Source organism: Adiantum capillus-veneris, chromosome 3, assembly GCF_014529385.1.
Source record: "Adiantum capillus-veneris isolate H3 chromosome 3, ASM1452938v2, whole genome shotgun sequence".
In the NCBI taxonomy this organism is placed as follows: domain Eukaryota; kingdom Viridiplantae; phylum Streptophyta; class Polypodiopsida; order Polypodiales; family Pteridaceae; genus Adiantum; species Adiantum capillus-veneris.
In genome coordinates this window covers 136376885-136385290 of record NC_140933.1, presented here as the reverse complement: position 1 = coordinate 136385290, position 8406 = coordinate 136376885, and positions in this window count along the sequence as shown.

Below are 8406 nucleotides of genomic sequence, written 5' to 3'. Positions count from 1 at the left end.
GAGGAACCTCTTAGTAACTGAGGTGGTCTCTCTTCTACTTCTTGTTGACCAAATAAAATCTATAGATCTTTTCTTTGCCCCTTTCTACTTCTTTGAACAAATTTAGATTTTGAGAGAGAGAGAGAGAGAGAGAGAGAGAGAGAGAGAGAAACTATAGCTGCATCATTGACAATTGTCCAAATGGCAAACGTGGAAGTCTTAAAGGGAGTCAAAAAGCTGCCCACCTGCCACACTCCCATATTCACACACGCACACACACACACACACACACAGAGACTATAGTTGCATCATAAAAAATAATTGTCCAAATGGCAGGCGGGGAAGTCTAAAAAAGACTCAAAAAGTCGTCCACGTGCCATACTCCCATATCCTTAGAGAGAGAGAGAGAGAGAGAGAGAGAGAGAGAGAGAGAGAGAGAGAGAGAGAGAGAGAGAGTCTTGCAAGGAAATGACAAGAACTAAGGCGACTACTAGGAATGCATGCAAAGGTCTTGGTTTGGCTCCTAAAGCATAGGGGGACTTGGTATATTACAAGTTTTTTGCTCTTTGAGACCTTGATGGTGCAAAGAAGATAGAGAGCTTCATGCACCACAATTATGTCCGTAAATCTAATGAAAGCATTAACTTTTCCCCGGCCTCACTCCCGAGACCTCAAACACCTTTGAAGGTGGAGAGAGCTAGCAGAGAATGAGGGTAGGTAAGATGAAGAAGAAGTATTATTACAAGAAAGAAGTAGTCTCCTCTCATACCATTACTCATAGAGCTCTGAGCATAGCATGGTAGCATAGTAATGGAGATGAAGAAGATGGCAAGCATAGCATTGAAGCATGGCTCCTGGTTGGATTTACATTCCATAGCCAAGAGTGTTGGTGTAGTCTCTCAACTTCTCAAGCTTGGAGAAGGAGATGAAGTTCTTGCACTTTCACAAAGTGAGAATGAGAGCATGTGAGTGCGTGTGTGAGAGAGTACACCCCCAAGCACACCCCCAATTACTTGCCTTGGTCGACGCCTCCTTGTAGCTCATGATTGAATTTGATTGGACCCCTGCAAGCCTAGCCAATCACATGCTTAGTGCATATCAAGAAACAAGGGTAGCATTTGGACAAGTGTCCTCCTTACCCCTTTGAGAGAGGGGGCTTGATAATATCGAGATATTTGATTAATTAATCTAAACTCTCATTGGAACCCTCTTTAGCCTAGCCAATAGGATTCAAGCAAACCATGTGGCTAAGCATAGGGAGAACCTGACATGTGTCCTTGTGCCCCTTGAGGAAGGGGTGCCCTTTGAGTGAGTGGAAGGTCAAATCAAGCATGTCCCTAGCTTTGGGGCTCGCCCCCTCCTTTGTAGGGTCTCTTTTTTACTTTAGCTCCTCAAGCCGTTAAATTTCAAGCATGGGGAAGCTTCTCAAGCACATTAGTTAAGCATGTATAGGCCTAGTATGAGCGTGGGTTCTCTCTCTCTCCCTCTCTCTCTCTCTCTCTCTCTCTCACACACACACACACACACACACACACACATATCCCTATCTTGTAGGCTCGCCCCCCTCTTTGTAGGGCTCAGATTTGACTTGGACTTGGACACCTCAAGCACATGGCCAGCTTGGCCAAGGACCTTAGCTATCAAGCATGTCAAGAACCTTTTTAACACCTAAAACATGAAACTAGCTTCACCTAATGTCCTAGGTCTAAGGACTTTTAACACTAACCTTTGGAGGTATTTAATGAAGCTAATCCTAAGGTCTTTCAAGCTCCATTAGCTAGCATTTGTCTTTGATAGACCATCTTTTATTTGGACCCATTCAATTTGGTCCCATGCTAAGATAGATATATAAGCACATGTCTATATTCTAACTTTTTTTCCCATTTATTCTCCCACATTAAATGATCAGTTCAATATGAGAAAATCATTTGGGTTAGTTAGATATTAGATTTTATGACATTGCCTCTCTCTTGAAATCATAGTCGTTGGTACAGCTGAAGATGGTCGGCCTATGGAAGTGCAAGAAGCCCAGGCATGGCCGTTTGCAGGCAAATGACAGGGACATTGGGCAAGTGACTGGAGAAAATGTTTATCACAAGATTGGGAACAAGACAAGGAATGCTAGATACAGGTACTATGAGGTTTATGATATGGGATTTTGAGATGTTTGTAGGACACACTACTTGACAATGTATCCAACCTGGCAGTGCTCTTTTTTTGTGAGCAAGACATTGTTGGTCCTCATAGCGGTTGTGATCTTCCCGCAGTGGTGTGCCACACTAAAGTGTTTTATGAGACGATGGGGCCTGGGAAGTCAAGACTATGCAAAGGGATGGCCCGATGGAGTTTTTCTTGATCAACAATCGAAGACAACTGCGAGCGTATGAAAGAGGTATGAAAGAGGACCAATGTGAAGTTTTTTTTTTGAAGAGAAGTTATAATTAGCTAAAAAGGAAAAGCTCGCATATACATATGATGGCGACCCTATTGCAGGAAAGGAGGGTGAGGTGGTGAGTTGCATGAGAACCGCCGGTTGCGGACAGGCAAAGAATTGCAAGATTGGGATTTGTATGTGCGAAGCTGCCAAGGCCATGTAAAGCAGGTGTCTCCAATGGCATGAGGGGGGGAGCGCGGACTGCATGGAGAAAGGCCGCCAACCTGCTAGGAGAGGAAACTTTACAAAAGGAGCCGAGGGGCTGCCGGCAAGGAGAGCCACGACTGCCAGTTACATGGAGGGCTTGGGAGTGCTGCTGGAGGTGGCAAAAAAGAGGGACATAGGAGTTGCAGCAGGTCGGGCTTTGAGAGCGCTGAGGTTGAAGAGGGTGCCATGAGCCAAGCAAGAAAAAGGTAGTGCTACCTTAATTAGAGGTTACAAACAAGGTCTGCAGATACCGAAAGTAAAGAAAAGCAACACACAGAGTTCTAGGGGTCCATCACAAGCAGATGTGGTACTCAATCTCGCATGTGCAGAATTGGAGCACAATCAACTACTGCATGAGGAGGAAGCCGGGTAGTTTGTGCAACTCCATCATATAGGCAACAAACACATGAGCACGCTGGGGCAACCATAATCAGTTGAGGCTAAGGCCTGCAGAGTTGCCAATTGAAAAAAAGTCGAGAGACCGCAGGGATTTCATGAGATCAGTCAACGTGAGCAGGCCAGGAGAAGTTGCACAAGAAGAAGGCCTCCATCTGCAAGCTCATGAGGGAGAGGGTTGTCCATGGGTTTTGTGAAGACGATATCATTGTACATTGCTCTCATACTTTTGAATTGAATCGAAGTGGGTCATAGCCTAAAGGTTCTTTTTATTCTCCGTCATCTTCTCTATCTCGGCTTGATGACATCTTGTGCCTTGGCTTGGTTGTGTGCATGTATTGCCCCCAAGTTGCATGTGTGTGTCTGCCAAGAAAGAGCGAGATATATTGTGTGAGGAGATAGGAGAGATATGGCAGGTATGAGCTAACATATGTTTAGGGCAAAAGTACCTATGGGGTTGAGTGTCAGTGTTTAGGTGTATGAAGGGAAAAAGTGATCGGTTTTGAGTGTGTGTAATCGGTGCTGCCCGGGAGCAAGCTGATACAATAGGGATTTGTAGATTGTGATATAGTGTGTGTGAGTCTGTGCGGTTTGGGGTGTTTTGACATACAATGGGCTATAGTGAGGCAAGTATTCAACGTGTTGTGTAAGTCTCCTCTTCCCCCATCACATCGTCCTCGACTATGATGTAGAGAAGATAAAGTCTTAGTCATTAATCAAAGTTTCTTAGCGGGTAGAGGATCCCTTTTTACCATATGACATCATTCCAAAATGGATGACTAATCCATTTGGTGCTTGGGAGACTTACTTGTGGCAAGCATGTCTGCTCTTGATTCCATATCATATTCCCAAAGTAGAATGATAAATTCTACTTGGTGTTTGAGAGACGTGGTCATCCCAAACATGATTCTAAGCATGCACACTACTTAAATGTCTTGAACAAGAAAAAGAGAACTAGTCTATGAGACAAAAATAATTTTCATTTAAATGGTATTTACATTTGCTTACTTTAATGTAGCGTTGTAAGCATTGACAAGATTCATACTATCCTTAAAGCTGTGCTCCTTGCATCCATCCGTAGCATCGATCTTCAAAAGGATAGTTCTTAAACTTAATAAGATACCATTGGATAATCTTACCATGTCTTAGTACCTTGTCTTCGTGTCAAAGAATCGATTTGGGTTGAAGCACCTCTTCTTGATCTTCAATCTCGGGCAAGTCCTCAATGATTGGTTCTTGTGGTGGCTCTCCTTTATAAGGCTTGAGTAAGCTCACATGAAAAGCATTGTGAATGAGCCAATGGTTGGGCAACTTGAGTTGATAGGCCATCTCATTGATTGCTTTTAGGATTTGAAAAGGACCATAGTATCTCTTTGCTAGTTTAGCATAATTATACTTTTGGTGGCCCGTAGGATTTTTTCCCATAGTTTGCCTTAATCGAGCCTTGGGAAATTTAAGTAGGACCCAATCATTTTCCCTGAAAGCGAAGGCCTTTTTGTGCTTGTTAGCAGTAGCCTTGTGCCTTTGCTGCGAGATGGATATAGCCCTAAGTTGCATTTATACGCCCGTATATCAAAAAATTTACGTATATTTTGGTTATATACGCTATATATCCATATTATACGCGTATTTTTGAATAAACCTCATTTTGATCGAACTATATTTTGATCAAAATATATTTCAATCAAAATATATTTCGATCAAAATACTGTTTACCTTATAAAAAAAAGGCGCCGCGACAGTTCGTTCGAACTCTCGAGCTAGAGAGTACAATGCCAGAGAGAGAGAGAGAGAGAGAGAGAGAGAGAGAGAGAGAGAGAGCAGAGTAGCGGAGTCGAGCTAACACTGTTTTTCTTCTTTTTTTGAGAAATTTTTTTGCTAACACTGTTGTTGTGGAGCTTTGCTCGCACCTCAGTGCTAGTTTACATCTTGTTTTTTGCTAATGCTGTTGTTGTGGAGCTTTGCTCACACCATGTTAGTCTGCAGGTTTAGACACCCGTCCTTGACTGTGTTGATCCTCGTGACACACTGCAAGGGGGGTTAGACTTTAGACGCTCGTCCTTGGCTGCTGTTGATCTTTGTGTTGCACTACAAAGAGTAGCTTAGGTTGTACAATTAGAATTTCCGTCCCTGGTTGTTGCTAACCACCAAGTCGCACTACAAGGAGGAGTTAGCTATCTTACATCTTTTCTTCCTAGTTGTTGCTGACCATTGCGTCGCACTGCTAAAAGATTGGATTTAGAAAATAGATTCTTTATCTTTGTTTGTTGTTGATCATCGTGTCGCACTACAAAGAGGAGTTTAGGGTTGTCAAATCCTTTGTTCTTGCCTATTGATTACCATCGTGTTGCACCGTAAGAAGATTGGATTTAATAGATTCCTCGTCTCTAATTGTTGTTGGCCACCGTGTCGCACTTTAGGTAGAGGTTTAATTAGGGTTTTTTAATCCATCATTCTTAGTTATTGTTGACCATCGCGTTGCACTGTAAGGAGATTGGATTTAATGGATTCTTCATCTCTGGTTGTTGCTGACCACCGTCACTACAAGAGGTTCCTCTTGTGACGCTTATAGCGACGGAAATACATTGGGTTTTTTAATCCCCGGCGTCGCTAAAAGCGTCGCTACCAACGTCGATAAGAAAAAGTCACTATACTAGTCGCTACAAACGTCTCATAGCGACGCATATAGCGACGCTGCAGTGCACAATTTAGCGACGCTCATAGCGATGCCCGAGATTAAAAAAATTTGGTGGCAGGGCATTGAATGCCTTGCCACCCATCAACCATATTGAATGTTTCATTGGTCTATTTACCTTTGGAAAAAAGTACAAACGTAAATATAGACCCAAAATAGTCAGCCACAAAACAATATAATCATTAACTCCATCATCCATAGTACATATTGTTTGCAAAATAAAGATACAAAAATGACAAGCGTGAATTGATGGAAGTAAATAAATGACAGTTGTACACAGCAGCAAAATCACTTGATTGTAATCATTGCAAATGTAATAGATACAAACCATTGTCATTATTTAAAAAATATACATGGTTTTAAAAAATACATAGTTACATGGTCTCATGATACATAAGCTAGGACAAAAAGAAACTAATGCTATCTAGCTATGGCTAAACTGATGCGTCTAATCAGACATCTCATCGCGTCCAAGCGGCGTATCTGTCGGATTCTGCAAAAAAAAAACAATAAGATAGCTTTTTGTAAGTATAATTAAACATATAGCGAGCGACGTTTATAAAACAATACAATAAATAGAAAAGAATAAACCCTAATACTAACCATGCCGCCGCGAGAAGTCAAGATGTCTATAAGGGCGTTTAAGCCCTTCCTGCCTGCATACTCACGCTCGTACGGAGTGGGATCACGTCCTGTAAACGACCACTGTCAAAACATACGAAGAATCCATTATGTTAGAATTTCAAATCCCATAAACCCTAAACTATCGAACATGGAACGGGAAACTCGTCATGAAGCATGCTGATGACTCTGTCTTTTAATTCTTTCGGTATTTCACTCCAGGTGTTTAGTATGTAGTGTCTAAACACCTGAGAGCAAAGACCGCGCATGCACGAAATCACCTTCTTGCCGTCATCATCCAAGATGATGCCGCCGCTGAAGTCGACGGAGTAAGGCAAGCCCTCTCGCCGCTGACGCGTGAACCTGGGTGTCTCGACAGGGGTCTCTAGCGACGTGTCAACGGGGGTACGGACGCCAGGTGTCTCCACTGGAGTTTGAGCCCCAAAGCCAGGAGTGTCCACTGGAGTGACTCCTGGAGGAGTAGCTAGTGGTGTGTAGCTGTGGGGAACGGCACTCAGCTGCGCAAAACCTGGTGTCGATGGCGATGTCGTGGCTGGTGTTGGGATGGGCAAAGAAGGGGAGGGTAAAGAGCCTCGTCGAACACGAGGCGGTGTTGAAGCATCGGTGGCGCCACCCCCACAACAACCGCCACTGCCACCGCCACCACTAGAGCGCCGGTGCCTAGACGAGTGTGAAGATCGTCTCGTCGACACCGAAGCTTCGGAGCGCGCTGAGGACTCCTAAACAGAGGGAGATGCGGATGGAGTAGGAACGCGCGATGGTGCGCCTGAGCGATGACGCTCCACGTACCAGTGTCTCTGCTAGGGTGACAAAGAAGAAAGAAACTCATCATCATCCATACCTGCATTAAACACACGAACATTTAAACTTAATATTGAGTGAATGGAGTAGAAAACATGGACAAGTAGATAGAGAGAGAGAGAGAGAGAGAGAGAGAGAGAGAGAGAGAGAGAGATAAATACAATGACGCAAGGACGCAAATACTTAAAGAGCCGGAGAATCGTACAAGAACACTCCAGTGCTTGTAGCTTTGGAATGTTCAAAGGCTAGCAACAACAGAAAGCGTTCTTCTTCTATTCAACTTGAGTGATGAAAGAGGCAAGTGCATAACTCTGAATTTACAAAACGGAGCACACTTGTTCAAATACAATATTTATGGCTTTAAGAGATCTCTCTCTCATCCTCGCATAGCTCAGCATAACTTCCTATATCTATATAGAGCTCTCCGTTTAAACAGATGTCCTCTGTTTCATTTTGTAGATCCTCTGCATGCACCCCATAGAGAGTAGCAGCTTGATGTTCGTCTGGCACCACCTCCACGGCTTCTGACTAGGCATCTTCTTCGATCTCCTCCATTGATGTCGTTGTGATTGGCACATGGTAGCCTTCATACGTCCGTGCACTACGAGGGACTACCTCTATGACGTACCACCAGTTTGATGCAAACTTTGTGGGATGAAATATCACCTGCCAGAGCCACATAACTTACATGAGAGCTTCCAAGCACATAAATTCTAAAACACACGTTAACTATTTACATACTTACTTGTTCACAATGCTCGGGAGTACAAAAGTGTCTCTTAGGTCAGTCCATTTCTTAGTTGAATCCACCTCAAGAAAACCAGACTCTCCTCTACCCACAGTAGCGTTGTGACCCTCCATGATTATCTTGAACCATTGCACATCGAACAAGTCGACAAAAAATCCTCTATAATCGATCCTCAAAATCTCTTGTAGCGTGCCGAAGTAAGTGAGTTCCGCCACCACAAGATCTGCATCAGAGGACCGTCATCGACTAGACTGTTCAAATTTTGCCATGATTTCACAATCTTGAGTAAAACGTTTTTTGTCGATCCGTTCCACCCTAAAATGTCGACCTTTACACCATGCTGCTATGTATGACTTATACTACAACTAACAAAGATTATGAGTGGCCGTTCAAACATCTAGAAAGTTACTAGTCGTACATTGCAAACTTACCTTGGTCGCGCAACCCCTAGAGTACTCCCACTCTTCCTCAATCACTTCTTCACAGCACTGTTGTGCGCTTTTC